Here is an 18,169-nt window from a genome sequence, read left to right as displayed (position 1 = left end):
TCCCAAATGTTCGCATTGACAATTTGGGGACTGAATCCTGGGGGTGGGGGATTACTCAAAATGGTTCACCGTAATACCTAAATATGTTTAAAATTACTCATTTATCATAAATGTCATGTAGATTTAGTCTTCTACAACAGATGGTCTTGGGAGTTTTAACATAAAATACCTTCCACATGTCAATTTTTAAATATACTGAACTATCATAGTTCCCTTACGTTTTCTAGGAGAAGTTATCACATTGATCTAGTAGCTTTTAGTCTTAACCAGTCATACCCTCAGTACACAAATATTTAACTTTGAGAATCATAACCTTACACAATAAGATACAGGCTCCTGTTTAATATACCAGGCCTTCACTATTTTAACCCATATTTACTTTCAGATCCCATGACCATGGCCCACTCTTCCAAACCACACACTGCTGTTGTAACACACTCCCTGCTGCTGTTAACAATTGCTATCCATACATTTCACCCTTCTTGTTTTGTTTTGTTTTTCTGAGACAGAGTTTCACTCTTGTTAACCAGGCTGGAGTGCAGTGGTGTGATCTCGGCTCACCGCAACCTCTGCCTCCTGGGTTCAAGCAATTCTCCTGCCTCAGCCTCCCAAGTAGCTGGGACTACAGGCGCATGCCACCATGCCCAGCTAATTTTTGTATTTTTAGTAGAGACGGGGTTTCACCATGTTGACCAGGATGGTCTCAATCTCTCGACCTCATGATCCACCCACCTCGTCCTCTCAAAGTGCTGGGATTATAGGTGTCAGCCATCGCGCCTGGCCACATTTCACCCTTCTATACCTTCACATGTTTCCTACTGTATTCTACTGTATTCCTACAGGTTCCTTTCCTGCCTCCACCCCTCACTAGATACATTTCCTTATGCCCTTATGTCTCCAGAAAGTACTATTATTTGAGTAATAAATCTTTTCATACTCTCTTGGTTTGAGTGTGGTGTCATCGGCCTTGACATCTAAACCAAATTTTGGGTAGCAGTCCATCCTGCTTCTGCTGGGTGATTATAACACAAGGTAAGGTACAACATAAGGATAACAGTTAGTATACAGAAGGAAAGGATAATGATTAATTGGATGAGGAAATAAGGCAGAGGGTGGAATCATGAGTAATTCATCCATCTGGCTTGAGTCACTTGGTGTATGATGGCTATACTTGGCAGTGAAAAATAGAAGAGGAAGAGCATATTTGAGTACCCTGTATATTTCGAAAATTTTAAACAAATTGCAGTAGAAGTATATGTGGGCTATCCAAATGGAAGTTGTAGTAGAAGACAACTCAATATCTAAATCTAGAGAATCTTGGGTGGAACTACAGATTTGGGGAATTACATAATGAACAGTGATTAAAGCCCTAGAAATCTATGACACTAGGGAGAGTCTTTGCAGTATAGTGGCCACTGAGCTGAGGTATACTCAATCCTTCATATAAAGGATTTTAGTCCCTCTTTGAAGTGTTCCCCCTAGGTTTCCTCTGAACATTAAACGTGTTTACATTGTATCAAGTACTCTAGTCTGAATCTTTGTGTCCCTCCAAAATCTGTATGTTGAAATCCTAACCACTAAGGTTATGCAATCAGAAAGTGGGGCCCTTGGGAGGTGATTAGGTTATGAGAGTGGAGCCCTCATCAATGGAAAAGTGCTCTTATAAAGGGGGTCCCAGGGAAAGGCTTCACCTATTCCACTATGTGTGTTTAGAGTGAAAATGTTGCTCTCTGTACGGAACAATTTCTCACCAGGTGCTACATCTGCTAGTTTCTTGATCTTGGACTTTACAGGCTCCAGAAATTTGAGAAATAAACTACTGTTGGTTTTAACCTACTAGTTTATAGTATTTTGTATAGCAGCCTAAATGAATTAAGATAGTATGGATTTTTCTTTGAGTGTGATTTTTGCCTGTCTGGCCTTCCTTAAAGATTTCATGGACGAGGATGGCATATTTTCAACTTTAGGGGCTGGCTCTGAGCCTACTGCACAGTGGATACTCTGTATGCTTTGTTAAGTGAATGAGGAAATAGTTTTGAAGTGACATTTATGCTAGTAACTCTTGCAACTCTTCTGTTTAAATTCTGTGAAAGAAACTTCTCTAGTAATAATATGGTCAGAATTCTTAATTTACCTCACATAAAAGGTGACTTTAAAATAGTTAAAATTATAGGCTATATTCATTTTAAAGAGCATTATAAGAGATTTTTAAAGAGGGAAAAAAGACAGTAAAAAAGTACCAACAGAACAGCACAAAAAGGAAGTAAACTTTTTCAAAAATACGTGTAAAGAAAAAGTGAGAGAGTCCCCTAGCTCACCTTCCACCCCCCAACACACACACACACACACACACACACACACACACACACAAACTCTCTTGGTGAAAGCTTACAAGAGTAAAAAGCAGATGAAGAAAAATTCACACAATATCTTCAGGCTATGTGGAAATGGAAGGTAAAAGAGAATTTACACAAATCATAAGGGAATGTCTGGGACAGGAGAGGAGCCAAAAAATTTAAATGTGAAGCAGGCCCACGAAATAGAACTATATTTGCTGATGAGGGGACAGTGGGCTTCAGGTGGTCAGTAAGATAAGTTGAATGCATGATTATGTGTGTGTGTGATGTGAATAGGTAAGTAAACACTGAGCTTTTTACCACTGAGAATAAGTCACAAGCTGCTAAATTTTTATTAAAGTAGATTTCTGCAGTGTAGTCCCCATCCCTGGACCATTAACATTGTGAACTCAGGACATTTTTCTTCTATAAGCCCCTTCATGAACAGAGTGATAGTAAAAATAACAAAATTAATGAAAAAAAGATAAGAATAAAAATAATAATATAACATTTTGAATCATGAGTGTTCCAGAAACTCAATTGTGTTAGGAAAATGGGCATAATTTGTAAGTTTTATATATAAATATAAAACTTATATATATATTTATATATATAAACAATATACATACATATGTGTGTATGTATATTGTTGGTGTTGTTTTTTGTTTTGTTTTGTTTCAATGTTATAGAGTGATTCCTATTTTGAGCACCACGGTACTAAGTTGGGAGGAAACCCTTTTAGTCTTTTTTAAATAGTTCTTCCAATCTAACACCACAGGACCAAGAATCTAATAAAGTATCAAGGAGTGAAAGAAGAGGAAAGGAAAGCACGTGAACGCCAGTCATCAGTTCCCACAGTTGGCATCTGGGATAGTCACCATCCTGCACCTAAATCAATCCCCAGTCTCACAGCTCAGAGGAAACCTCTGCAATTAGATGTACAGTGCTCTCCTTTCTGTAGCTCACCACAATAATTTTCCTTTAAACTCAAGGGGAATCCTTCTACCTTCAGATTATGTGTCCAAATATCTTGTCTCTACCCTGAATTTTCTCTTCCCTCTGGGAAAAAAGAAAACAAGAAGTCAGGAGAACTACAGCTACTTCTTTCAAGTCTTAAGGCAATAAACATTGTGTTAGATGATGCCAGGCCAGTAAATTATAAGGGAGAAAAAGATGACCATCACTCATATTACTGTCTCACAAAATATCCTGCTCCACAGTTATTGTTTCTTGCAAGCTTACTACATGCTGACCAATGAGTTAATCACTTCATGCTTGTTAGTGTGTTGAGTGGTATTGTTTATGAATGAAATCACTTGTATTGAACAAGAAAAAATTATTGGGAGTAGTTAGTAGATTTGATTACATTTATTGAATTCAAATACAAGTGTACAGAAAGAGGTCACCCACAAATTGAGGAAAGGCAGAGGGAGCAAGGAAAAAAAGCAGAACTTACAGGAGTATAGCAAATTGAAGGCATAGTTAAAATGTGAACAAGTAGCACTGAGGCCGTAGCAAGGGCTGAACTAAGAATGAACCACATTTGATAGTCCTGGAAATGGAAGAGTTCAGAAAATACCATCCAACATGACTGCTCAGCATACCGATTATGTTGAGCTGAAGGCCACTTGAGAAACAGCAAGGCTCTGTGACCTCCCCTTTTCTGCCTAAAAGCAGGTCATAAAATGTCCCATGAGAAAGATGACAAGAAGACATTCTTATCACCAGAGACAGGAATGAAACACCAAGATGGGCCTGTAGAAACAAACCTACTAAAACAATCTTTTTCTTCCATTAGTTTTCCCCATATATGTCCTTGTAACTGTCCCACACTTTGCTACCACTAGCCCAAAGCTCTTCATCTTGTCACAGCCTCACAATTTATTGTTCTTTGTGTAAAAATGTATATAAGCTTTTGGCTTCTGTGGGTCTTCAGTTTTCTTTAGAAGATAACTTGTACATGTAAAAATATTATATGTTAAAGATATCTGTTCTTCTCCTGTTAATCTGTATTATATCAGTTTAATTATTGGGCCAGTCACAGTACTTAAAAGAATGAAAAGAATTTTTTTGTCTCCTGCAATAACATGGATCTCTCCTTAAACAAATGATGTTATAGCGGGAAAATTTGTATGTTAATTAAGTCAATAGAAACCAGCAAGTGTATTATGTAAATATATGCAGTTTAGATAGTTACAGCTTGAGACAGAATCTGGGATGAACTTCTCAGAGAACTGTATGTCCCTGATAAAAAACAATATAAGGAAAGAATTTGAGTTATGTACAAAGCAAGTAAATTAGGTGTTTGCTAGGAAACTTCTCCTCTTCTGGAGACCTGTTTTGTCTACTGGTGGAATGTTTAATAGGCTATATTAATAAACTAAATCTTTCCTGGGTCCATACTTCTTCAATGCCCTTTCTGATGCTACTATTGCATGAAAGAAAACCCTGAATGCAAAAGGAAATTGGGTTAATACATTACATGAAATAAGCGTATTTGACTTTTACAATGGGCCTATGAGGTTTTAATTTTCCCGTTTCATAAAAAATTAAACTAAAAAGTAGAAAAATAGTGTAATTTGGCCTGTTGAGAAAAATGTGGTATTGCATAAAAATTTAAAACTTTGGTGCAAAAGTCCTAGAGGACTAAGAGAAACAGTTGGCCATGGGCAAAATATTCTTCTCTAATTGTCTGTTGAACACATATTTTCACCTTTCTTATTACCTTCAGATACAAAATATGGCAATAATTAATAAAATTTGTTTTAGAACTCTCCCTTTCTGAAATAAAATGGAGGCTAGGCATGATTCTGGTCATTAAAACAGAAATCAAACACTAAGAGATCTCTGGGAAAGTTTGGTTCTTCCTCTTTATATCTACCTTGTTTTTCATCTTGCCTGGAACATGCAGTGTGAGGCTGGAGGAGAAACAATGACAAATAGAACCTAGCCCACTCATGATGTAAAAAAAATCAGCCATATCATCCCTAGCCTGACTCTCTCTGAATTTTGTGTTACATGAATAAGAAAAAAATAAAACCATCTTTCCTTAAACCACTATAGTTAGTTTTCTTCTATAGTTGCCCAAACCTCTCTTACATATTAAGGAACTTTATATCTGGAAGGGAGTTTTGCAAATTCTGAATTTGAGGAAGTGGCTTAATGATGGTGTGAGATTTGGCGCAGGAAGCTGGAAAACAAGTAACCTTTGTTATATAATATAAAACATTTGATCAACCTGTTGCCTGCCAAGTGCCGTAGGAAGCCACAGGATTTAGTAAACAGTAAGCAAAATCCAGAGTGCTGCAGTGTGCTGGTCTCTTCCTGCTGCCTTCAGCAAAGTCCTGAGTGGGCTGAGCTTTGGTTTATGTTATGCAGCCAGAAGGCAGCAATGAAAACCAAACAGCTTTGCTAAGGAAAAAAGACAGCCTTTTAAGTAGGAGCTTTCAGAGGTGAAAAGAGGCAATGCCTTAAACTGAGGTGGTTGTGACAGGTGGCTGCAGAGAGACCAACTAAGCAAAAGATGCAGCAGGGGCCCCTGCTTTTTCCTAGTAATTTCCTGGAAATATCTCTTTCTGTGGCAAAGATAATGTAAACTGTACCATATTCCAGCTGGAATCTATTGTTTTTACTGACTTTTTAAAAAAAATTCTTATTTATTAGAGATGTAAGCATAGCACAAAAGCAGGTAAGTGAGGAGAATTATATGCTTAGAAAACTGTATCCTGATACAAATATTAGCAATGCTTTTTGTGCATAGGATTGTCCACAATCCAATGGGGGAAAAAAAGCTTGCTGAGTAAACTGTCTGCCATAGATTCTTTAGGCTTGAGTGGCCACAGCCAGGATCATTTAATTTCTTAACTATTCCTAAAGCCCCTGGAAATGACTTAGGAAGCTTTGCATCCTTAATAGCATTATACTGTCCATTATCCAACACTTTTCTGGCTCTGTAGAACAACGTCCAATGGGATTCTCTCAAAAAGGCAGAAATGGGGCTTCAAAATTGACTAATTAGGAAATGTACTTCATTATTAGAGCACGGTACTTTCCTGCTTTCTTCCAAGCGTTCTATATTTTCTATTTGCTAGCATCTGTTGCGTTCTTTTATCTTTGTTAGTTTTTGAGTGAAAATTCATATTGTTGTCACCTTATTCATCCTCCATTACTGTCTATTGAATTTGTTGGGAGAGGATATCTTAGTCCACGTAGGCTGCTATAATAAAACTGTAAAGTTTATAAACAACGGAAAGTTATTGCTCCCATTTTGGAGGCAGGGAAGCATCAGATCAAAGCACCAGGAGATTAAATGTCTGCTGACAGTCCATTCCTCATAGATAGTACCTTCCATGTGACTGTGCTTGGTAGAAGGGCCAAACAGACTTTCTCAATCCTCTTGTATAAGAGCACTAATTCCATTTATGATGACAGATCCCTCATGACTAATCACCTCCCAAATGCCCCACTTCTTAATACTATTGTATTGGGTGTTAGGTTCCAACAGGTGAATTTGAGGGAGACACCAACATTCAGACTATCGCAGAGGACAACTGGCCTTTTAGTGTCTAGGTTGCTGGACCACGAGAAACCACAGCTAGAGATGATGAAGAGAAATTCAAAGCACTAAATAATCCTGGACTGTGAAGTGAATGCATAAACCAAAAGAAACTTGAGGTGGGTAAATGTGATATACAATGCAATGGATGTATATAGATGCTGGTCAATCAAGATAAACAGAAGCAGAGACTGCTAGTAGCTTACCTATTACCAAATCTCCTCCATTCCTTACTCACAGACACTCTTATTTTGTTCAAGGAGGCAGGTGCCCATCTAAAATCTATATTCCATATCTGCCTTTGCTATGAAGGAAGCTCATGTGATGACTACCTGGACCAATAAGAGCTGACAAAGAGTGCACTAAAAAGTACCTTAGAAGTGTTTATTTCCTACTATTGCTATTATCTCTCCCTCTGGGCTGCTTTCTTCTGCTTCTTCCTGCCTAGAAACTACCATAAGATGTGACATGAGCACTGATCATTCAACCTTGAGAATTAAATCAGAAAACTGGAAGGAACTTGGGCATTGAGATTGATGATATGGTGAAGTTGCTATACCTGCTCTAATTTCCGTAATTCTGCATTTCTTATGTGGAAAAAGTAAACTGCTATTTCGTTAAGTCACTATAATGATATATTTTTTTTGAAATGTAGTCTCGCTGTCGCCCAGGCTGGAGTGCAGTGGTCCGATCTCAGCTCACTACAGCCTGTGTCTCCCTGGTTCAAGTGATTCTCATGCCTCAGCACCCCATGTAGCTGGGACTGTAGGCACCTGCCACCCCGTCTGGTTAATTTTTGTATTTTTAGTACAGACGAGGTTTCACCATGTTGGCCATCCTAGTCTTGAATTCTTGACTTCAGGTGATCTGCCCACCTCCCAAAGTGCTGGGATTGCAGGCATGAGTCACCATGCTCAGCCATATTTCTGTTTGCAATCCTTCCTGGTTAACCTTAGATGTGGTAAAAGTTGTGGATGTCCATGGAGAAGCTGACTTTGAAGAAAGTAAAAATTGATCATCCCCAGATAGAACAAATGTTTCTATAGTATATCATAATGTAAAGTCTGCTTAGTGATAGGGAACTAGCAAGGTTTGCTTATGTGTCTGGAAGAAGGAGAAATGGAAATATGCAGAAAAGTCAAATAAAGGAATTCAGCAGGGCAACACAAGTTTTTCAAATTAAGAGAAATGAAAGTAGAAACAAAGAAAAATCATGAAATGGTTGCATAAAATGTATGAAAAAGAACTTCAGGGAATAGAAATACAGTTACTTATTTGTGTTAGGTTGGCTTAGCTACCTTGCTCCAATTAGATAATATTGACATTAGAATCTAAAATAAAATTACGAGCTCTACACCATCTGTATCTAAATGTGTGATGGATGGGGTACTTCCGCCATACTAGGTTCCCAGTCACTGATGACATCACATTTCAAGGTCTTTTCTTGTTTTTGACTTAGTGTCCCCTGAACAAGGTCTTTACCTGCTCTTAGTACAGTCTCATAGAAATGCAGAAGATGGAGATAAGTTCATAAATAAAATAATAACGCCAATCAAAATTTGAAAGATATATTAGAAAACAACTAATAAAAATATGTTTCAAAAAGGCATCATTTTTTATAAAAGAAGAGTTTTAGAAGTAAATAAAACATTTTAAAATTCTATAAGTACCAATGTCATTTAATTTGGTAAATGTTATCTTAGTTACTATAGACATGTTTTCAGAGGAAGTCCATGTATTTCAGAAGATCATGGAAAGACATCAGTTATTTTTGAACACACACATGAATTATTAATTTTTAGAGCATGTAAACTAGAGGTCAATGCTGAAGAGCTGCTATGAAATTTGAAGATCTGATGTTGAATATTTTAAGATCAAATTTTTTCCGTGTGTGTGTGTATGTGTCTATATATGTGCGAGTGTGCGTGTGTGTGTGTGTGTGTGTGTAGAATTTGTGTATTATTCTATAATATTTCAGCAAAATCCATTTTGTTGAAATGGTAGCTTACTATTATAAACATAGCAGTTGTAGTTAAAGTTATGCCTTTTTAGATAAAAATTTAGATCAAAGCAGAACCCAATAGTTAAGAAGGATCTTCTGTATCTAATTTTGCTGTCTATGCTTCCTGACTGAGCAGTGGTAGAGAAGAGGTGTGAACTGTGTGCTGCAGGGGTAGGAAGGGTGTTGACAATTTGAGATACTGGAAAATAGTGAACTGAATAATGCAAAGTAAAAATGAAGCTGAAAAATGTCAAAAAGACAAAGATACTAAACCTCATTTGCTTCAGCTTGTCAAACTCAATTTCATCTAATACATGTAAAAGATCTTTTGAAAAATAATTAAGCTCAAGAGGCTGCAAGGTCTAAAATGACTCCTGAAATTACCAGAATTCTTAGCAAAAATTTCAAGGGGTATGAATGTATCTGGGTGGCACAGAAAGCTCAAGTTTTATATCTGGATTAACAAAGAACTACAAAAGTAGCAAGAGAAGCCTCTCCTTACACGGTCACTACAGTGCCAAAGAATAATTGAAACTATGAATGGAGGAGAAGGATGGAGTAAGGTTAAAGCCAACACTTATAATTTTATTGTATTAAGAGATCAATTCTAGGAAACTGATATTTTTCAAGGAAGTACACTACTTTGTTTCCTAGGAATCTTTTTTTTTTTTTTTTAATTCCTGTTGTGATAAACACAGTGATAAAGGAAAAGGCCACAGAAAGAAAAGGTTGGTCACATCTAAAATAATGTTTAATTCCCTTACAGATTTGCTTAGAAAAGGCCCTACTTGCTAATAATTTGTAGCAACATAGAAAAGAGAGTAGATTCATCACAGCTGCATAAAGCAGTATTTCCCAAGCTGAGACCTTTGGACAAATGGTTATATTGGTTATTAAAATGTTTAATTTTGGTTGGCAAACAGCTTCTTTTCCATGTCCCCTGAGTACCTTTCTGCTAATTTAGCTGTGAGATCTTAGAACTTCTTGTGAGAGCGGGTCTACCCAAACCAAAGGATATTGGTTTTCTTCATAGAAATGTGTTTCCTGCTCCCTAAATCTTGTGCTCATATAAATAATATTGCCCAAAGCAGAAGTATTGTTTTTTATTTTTATTTTTAAAATGACACAAAAAAGCTACGTAGACTAGCAAGAGCATTTACCTATTCTGAAAACCAGCTATGTGCCTGTCTCATCATCAATTACGTATAACTAGCACAAAATTACCACAGAGCCATTCTAATAATTTTCTGCAAGATGGAATGATGCATCTTTTCCAGATAGAACATTTTTGACAACCCAGCTTCAGGCCTCTCTAGGGACCATGTCTGCAATATTTTATGACTGAGCAATGCCTTTTGATTACATTGCACATATTTATATGTGAATTTTTAACAGTAAATTATGCCAAGTATTTGCCAAAAATGAGAGGAGTTTTTTCTAATGTTTAATAAATAAGTCTAGCTGCCAATAGATAGGCAAGACGAAATGCTGAAATGGCAATTGTCCTGTTCTCCTACTGAATTATTCTAGTGGTTTATAAAGACAAAACTTGTTTGCTCAATTTAACAAACATGGACTTGGCAGAAAATAGACTGTACATTCAAAAGGTTTACAAGAAGATAGTTTAATGAAGAGAATATTTACAAATGTTTGCACAAGGATAAGAGAAATAATAATAAATGATAAAGTACACTGAGACTAGCAAGAGCAAGGAACAGTTACTTCCCCCTGAAGGGGTAAATGGGGGACATTGTTGCCAGAGCTCAGCAGGATACATGGCCATGAAAAAATAGTCAACCACAGGTCTGTGACTGTGCCCGGCATAGAAGGATTCAGAAAAATAAACACTACATCTGACTTTCTACTAGATTCTCAATCTTGGATGAGTGTAAACACAACTGGAAGCCAAAAGACAAGTGGAAACTGGTGATGCAGCCCATAGATCGCTCTGCAGGGGCCCATTTGGGCATCAGTGAGCAGCAGACAAACCTGGAGGGGAAAACAGAAAAGTGTGCTAGTTATTTGTTTGTTCTCAAATCCACTTTTCTTGATCTGATATTAACACAGGGAACTGCATTTTCCAAACATCCTTTCCATCTTCCTACTCTTCATGTCTGTTTCTTGAGAATAAGTGGGCAGAGATGGAAGGATTGAAGAAAATCAGGTCTCACTGTCTTCCCCCATCTCTCTCGGCCTCCAACATTGCATCTGGCAGTTATTGTGTGTCCTCCATTGTCCATCTATCACTGGGCAGTCCTTTTCCCCATACTTCTAACTCCCACAGGATAGGGAAAAGCAGGACATGGCAAGCATTCCATTTCAGTTTCAGCTACAAGTCCAGAATTAAGGGATTAGGCACTGCTACCTCCTATGTCCCTCCAGCCTAGGGATGGTAGCAGTTTCATGCTGTTTGCACTGCTCAGTTTGTTTCATGTTTGCCTGTGTAGATTCTCAGGTCTTCCATCAACTGAATAGACAATTACCAGTATTAAATTTCCTCTATTTGCAATACCAGGAGTCATTTCTGCTTCTGACAGAACTCTGATAAAATTCTGGGTTAATTTGTAATTGAAAGATATCTTCATATACATATACTTTTACTTCCCAAGTAATTTAATAAGTTGAAAGTATTATCTGACATCACAAAAAAGAACATAGGAAATAACAATATTGTACTATCTTTTTCTTAGTCTAATGAGAAAATAATAAAGACAAAATTTAATGAAAGTTCAAGTATTTGTGTCATCTATAAATAAAGTAATAAGCATACCATATGGAGAGATAAAGAAAACCTTAACAGTAGTTCAAATAGATGAAAATGGTGGGAAAATTGAGTTATTCTGTGGCATAAATGGCAGTAGATGCATACAAATGTGAAAGAAACCTAACATTCCCCAGTCACTATCATATTCACATTTTAAACATATATATTGTTCACAGTCTACTTTTTGCATGCCAGACTTCCATCACATATGAAAAGTAGATATAGTGGTAAATGATCAACAAAATACAGCATTAGGCAGCATAGAGAGCCGATGACCCATTACTAGGTTATTAATGCAGTTTTTTCAATCCTTCATGTCCTCACAATGGTATTTTGAAATATGAGAAACAAAAAATATATTACAACATTGGAATTTTTAATACATAAAATGAGAGAAACTGGAATAGATGTAGAAAATTATAAAATTTTACATAATTTTTAGTTTTATATATATTCTAATCAAATATATATAACTTATAGAAAATTATAACAATTATAAAATTATAAGCATATATATTTGTATATATGCTGATCAAATATGTATAAAATTTATAGATTCACCAGTCAAAAAATGATATCCCCAAGATGCTCTTAAAAACAAGTATGGCTTCTGATAGATAAGCAAAAGTCATTGGGTACGACTTCCCAGGAGAGCTCTTCTGGCATTTTACTAAGCAAGCAGGTGCATATTGCCTTCCCAATCTTTTTAATTTCTTGCTCAATTGTATATATGATAGCTGGATTTGCAAACATTGTTTTTCAACCATGAGTTAATCTTAAGCTAGAATCTGCTAGCTAATAATATCAAAGCAAATAAAAAGTATAACTTGGAATATTGTTGATATTATGAGACCACTGTAGCAGTCATGGAAAACTGATATGTGGACTAAATATAGGAGGAAACAAATTTCTGTTCTACCTAAATTAATAATATTCAGGCTTATTGTTCATATAGATAAATACAATACTAGTTGATATTAGCCACTTTTATCTACAGACAGTCATTATAAAAATATGAGACTTCTTTTAAACTCTACTCAGAAAGTTAGAGAAGAATAAAGTAAATTAAAAAAGTTGATTTTTTCTATGAAAGCAAAGTGATAATTGCAAAAGTCTCAATTATTTCCTCACATAATTTATATGTAAAGCAAAATTCCATTGAAAATAGAGAATATATTTAACTTGAGCAAAATTATTTATAGAATTAATTTGAATGAAAAAAGTAAAATGAAATAGGCAAGAAAAAACTTAAGAAAATGTAACAAGAGATTTTTACCTGTTTTAAATTAAAATAACTGACATGTAATATGAATCTATATGAATCTATAGTAATAAGCATAATGATACTGATAAATTGAACTACCATTGAACAGCCCTCTTTTAAAACAGACTCAAGTATATATGGCTTTACTTGATTTTAAGGAATCTTCTCCATGGAATAACGAGTAAAAATTACAGTGTTATAGTATTTTACTATCACTGTAAAATTTCTCATAGCTACTATCTTGAGTCTGTTTCCATTTGGAAAGAGATTCGGACAGCTTGGCTCAGTGGTCTTGCCAACACTTAATTTTCTCCTTCCATATATAATGCCAGTAATCTAGCCTTGGCGCACCCATTTTTTTTTTAAAGACAGAATCTAGCTCTGTTGCCAGGCTGGAGTACAGTAGTGCAATCTCGGCTCACTGGAACCTTCATCTCCCAGGTTCAAGTGATTCTCCTGCCTCAGCCTCCCGAGCTCGGATTACAGGTGCACACCACTATGCCTAGCTAATTTTTATTTTTAGTACAGATGGGGTTTCACCATGTTAGCCAGGCTGGTCTTGAACACCTGACGTCAGGTGATCTGCCTGTCTCGGTCTCCCAAAATGCTAGGATTCCAGGCATGAGCCACTGTGCCCGGCCTGGTCTGCCCATATTTTTGAACCAAGAGCATTGACATAAACACTGAAACAAACAAACAAGCAAAGCCCTATAATATAAAGTCTGTGCCTGTCAACTTCTTTCAAAATTCACATTTTAAACATGTATACTGTTTAAAATATACATGTTTTAAACCAAGAGCATTGACATAAACACTGAAACAAACAAACAAGCAAAGCCCTATAATATAAAGTCTGTGCCTGTCAACTTCTTTCAAAATTCACATTTTAAACATGTATACTGTTTAAAATATACATGTTTTAAACCAAGAGCATTGACATAAACACTGAAACAAACAAACAAACAAAGTCCTATAATATAAAGTCTGTGCCTGTCAACTTCCTCTTATGGAAATAGAAAATTGTCTCTTTTAAACATGTACTGCTGGGAAAACTTTCCTTTACTAAGAACTGGGTCAAGGACAGCTGCTTTCATTGGAAGCTGTTGGGAATATCACTCTCCAAGGAGATATAATTTGAAAAAGCCAACAAATTTAGGTACTAAACAGGCATGATACTAACCCGTTACACAATCTACAACTCTGAAGCCAATTCATCAGCTTTGGGTTAAGAATGCACTTCATGCATAAAGAAAACCTCAGAGCTCAGAATCATCTCTTGCCTGAGAGCAGGTGCCCAGGGGTTATTAATAAGAATGAATGTACCAGCATTAACTTAAGGCAGAGTGCCACGCTTTGTGACTAAAAAATTGTAATTACAATATTTCTGCAGAACTTGCAAAGTCTAAATATCAGGCAAAATGTTCTGAACCACAGTCTTACTCTGAAAAAAAAAAAAAAAGAAGTAAAGTGAAGGGAATTAAACACAGTGGCAATTACTGCTGATGTTATTTGAATAAATTCAAACACTTCACAAAAGTACACAAAATGCCTGCTCGTTGTTTCTCCTGTTGCAAAATAAATATGTATAGACAAAGACGATTAATTTTATACAATCTTCAGAAATTACTATTGATTCTTTCAAAGTGAGTTATTTAGAATTTACAATGTCAATACCATCCTAAAAGTGGAGATAAAGGCAAAAGAAAACTTTTGCCTTTATCTCTAGAGCAATATTTACAGACTAAAATACCAGTTTTAAGCACACAGATAAAAATCTGAGTATCTGAGTGTCAATACTTAGGGATGGTATTAGAAAGGTCTAGTGGGCAGGAACTCTGATTATTCTACTGTTTTGCAACTGTAAAAGTAATGGCAACGAAAGTCAAATTTGACAAGTGGGATCTAATTAAACTAAAGAGCTTCTGCACAGCAAAAGAAACTATCATCATAGTGAACAGGCAACCTATAGAACAGGAGAAAAATTTTGCAGTTTATTCACCTGACAAAGAAAGGGTTGATATCTAGAATCTACAAGGAACTTAAACAAATTTACAAGAAAAAAACAAACAATACTATCAAAAAGTGGGCAAAGGATATGAACAGACACTTCTCAAAAGAAGACTTTTATGCAGACAGCAAACATATGAAAAAGGCTCATCATCACTGGTCATTAAAGAAATGCAAATCAAAACCACAATGAGATGCCATCTCATGCCAGTTAGAATGGTGGGCATTAAAAAGTCAGGAAACAACAGATGCTGGAGAGCATCTGTGGAGGAATAGAAACATTTTTACATTGTTGGTGGGAGTGCAAATTAGTTCAGCCATTGTGGAAGACAGTGTGGTGATTCCTCAAGGATCTAGAACTAGAAATACCATTTGACCCAGTAATCCCATTACTGGGTATATATCCAAAGGAGTATAAATCATTCTATTTTGAAGACACAAGCACACACAATGTCCACTATTGTGGACATTGCTATTGTGGCAATGCCCACAATAGCAAAGACTTGGAACCAACCCAAATGCCCATCAATGATAGACTGGATAAAGAAAATGTGGCACATATACCCCTTGGAATACTATGCAGCCATAAAAAGGATGGGTTCATGTCCTTTGCAGGGACATGGATAATGCTGAAAACCATCATTCTCAGCAAACTAACAGAGGAACAGAAAACCAAACACTGCATGTTCTCACTCATAAGGGGAAGTTGAACAATGAGAATGTATAGACACAGGGAGGGGAACATCACACACTGGAACCTTTTGGGGTGTGGGGAACTAGGGGAGGGACACCATTGGGAGAAATACCTAATGTAGTTGGTGGGTTGATGTGTGCAGCAAACCACCATGGCATGCGTATACCTGTGTAACAAACCTACACATTCTGCATATGTGTCCCAGAACATAAAGTGTAATTCTAAAAAAGTTTTCAAAATTACAACTATTAATGCTGATTTGTAGAAATAATTTTCTCTTGAGGATTTTGTGATTATAAACCAAGGAAAATGAATTATACTAACATGAAATTCAGAGGAAGAAAAAGAAAACTATGTTAATACTTGCATGTAGAGTGTGTTAGTTTGCTAAGATTGCTGTGAACAAATTACCATTATCTCAAAGCAACAAAAATTTATTATCTCACAGTTCTGAAGGCTAGTAGTGAGAAATCCAGGTGATATTAGGTCACGTTGTCTCTGATGGCTCCAGGGGAGAATCCTTCCTTGATTCTTCCAGTTTCTGGTGTTCTCTGGCAATCCTTGGCATTTGTTGGTCTGCAGATGCATCTTCCTGGTACAAGGCTATCTTCTCCCTGTGTGTCTTCACATTGTATTTCTTCTGGGAGTGTCCGTCTCTGTGTCCAAATTCCTCCTTTATGTAAAGACACCAGTCATATTGGATTAGGGCCTATTGTAACAACCTCATTTGTAATTGGATTATCTTTGTAAGGACCCTTTTCCCAACTAAGAAAGAATTCTGAAGTACTGAAGGTAAAGGCTTCAATGGGTCTTTTTAGGGAAATGCGATTCAACATATAACACAGACTGAGCACAAACAGCATATTTATTTTTAAAATAAAATAAAAGATAACACCAGGAAGATAAATACTCCAAGGGGTTTTCATCATCAAGATCCTGCATTATATTTTAATGTATCAAATGGAAATGCTTGTGTCTTTCAGTGAATAACATTAGGTCAGCACGAAACATTAGGTTGCAATAATTGCTTTTTCTGCAATTACTTTTAATGACAAAAAGTATGATTTAAATAATTAGGTATGTATTCAATGTTCATACACAAAATATTTACCTCACTTCTGTGAGCATTATTTTGAAATTACCATTTCAAGTTGTTGAAAATGAGCCAAAATCAACAAAGTGAATTTAACAAAGTTAAGTGAAAATTATTGATTCATAATCCAAAAATCAAACCACAGAAATGCGTGATCTGAATGATGGAAAGAAGTTGTAGTTATTTTGAAAAGAACTTAAAATTTCTGCAACTACAAATTCAGTATTAGACAATAGGGGCTGGTAAATACAATGTTTTTAATAAATACACTTTAATTAATTAAAAATATTAGGGCACAGCGTTGGAGTTGAGTGTCAACAACTATGTATTACATCAAAAAATAAGTACTGCTTCTATCCCCAAGTCTCTGTTATATGTTGCAGAGAATGAAAAGGGGAGGAAGACTAATATTTCCCCAAAGAGATAATAATCATTGCGGGACAGAGTGGGGTTCTGGGAAGTAGAGTGTGTCGAGTAGACAGTAGTAAGAATACAAGGTAGGATTACAATGCATAGTTTAAGACAGAAGAAAATGCCATGTGAATTCAAAAGAAAGCATAAATAAGGCAATTTGGAGAAAATAAGAATATATTAAATGAAAGAAACCTGTGCTTAGAACTCACTTATTCCTGAAAGGCTTCCTTTACCCTAAAATAAATAAGCCCACCTCCTAATTCTTTCTTACAGTACCATAGCATCATATATGTTATATTTTTAAACAAATAGCCATTCAAATAGTATTTGAATACTTCCTATGTGCTATGACAAAACAGTAGTTAATATGACAAAAACATATTTTAGTGAGAAAGAATAATATTAAACAAATACATGTAACTACAATGAATATGCAGGACATTTTGGGGAAAGGAACAGGAAGACCTCCTGCAGTCTGAGGTAACATCAGGTTTCACCAACAAGTGCAGTGATAGTGATCAAGTGGTAGGATAAACTGCTAAAAGACTTAATAACAATTTGCTTGGAGGGTGTTACTGGGAATAAGTAACCAGGAAGGATGAGGTAATCACACAGAGGAATGTGTGGATTTGGTTGTGACAATGAAAGTGAACATTTGAAGTAGGGTATTATTCAGGGTCCTGCCAGGAAACAAATTGAGTAATAATATTAAGTAAATTTAATTAATTTAATTAGTTGTAAAAAATAATACAGGAATTATTTACAAAGTACAGGTATGTTTTAGGGAAACCAACAAGTAGTACAGTATATGAGGAGTAGAAAGAGAGGGAAGCTATTATCACCCTGTGCGTGGAGGAACAAAGAGACAGATATCTATATGAATATGGCTGACTAAAAGGATCTGCAGTCATCAACAGAGGAATAAAGCCAAACTTAGAGGAATAATGCCAATATAAAGTGACCCCATAGAGTAGGAGCCATTAACAGTGCGAGAGTAGACTAATATAGGAAATTGGCACCAGTAGAGTGGGATGTTACTG

At 36.1% G+C, this 18,169-nt stretch overlaps 1 long non-coding RNA gene across 1 annotated transcript in view; it reads left to right on the top strand.

Annotated features, from left to right (window-relative positions):
- LOC118152313 (uncharacterized) overlaps positions 1-18,169 on the top strand; it is a 135,595-nt gene that overhangs the window by 55,083 nt on the left and 62,343 nt on the right. The window contains exon 2 of the long non-coding RNA XR_004740957.3: positions 6,831-7,010. This is a non-coding gene — a long non-coding RNA (uncharacterized LOC118152313). The remainder of the gene's footprint in view (positions 1-6,830; positions 7,011-18,169) is intronic.

Source organism: Callithrix jacchus, chromosome 3 (assembly GCF_049354715.1).
Source record: "Callithrix jacchus isolate 240 chromosome 3, calJac240_pri, whole genome shotgun sequence".
NCBI lineage: Eukaryota > Metazoa > Chordata > Mammalia > Primates > Cebidae > Callithrix > Callithrix jacchus.
The sequence above is the reverse complement of the archived record's forward strand: the minus strand, read 5'-3'. Positions and strand labels throughout refer to the sequence as shown.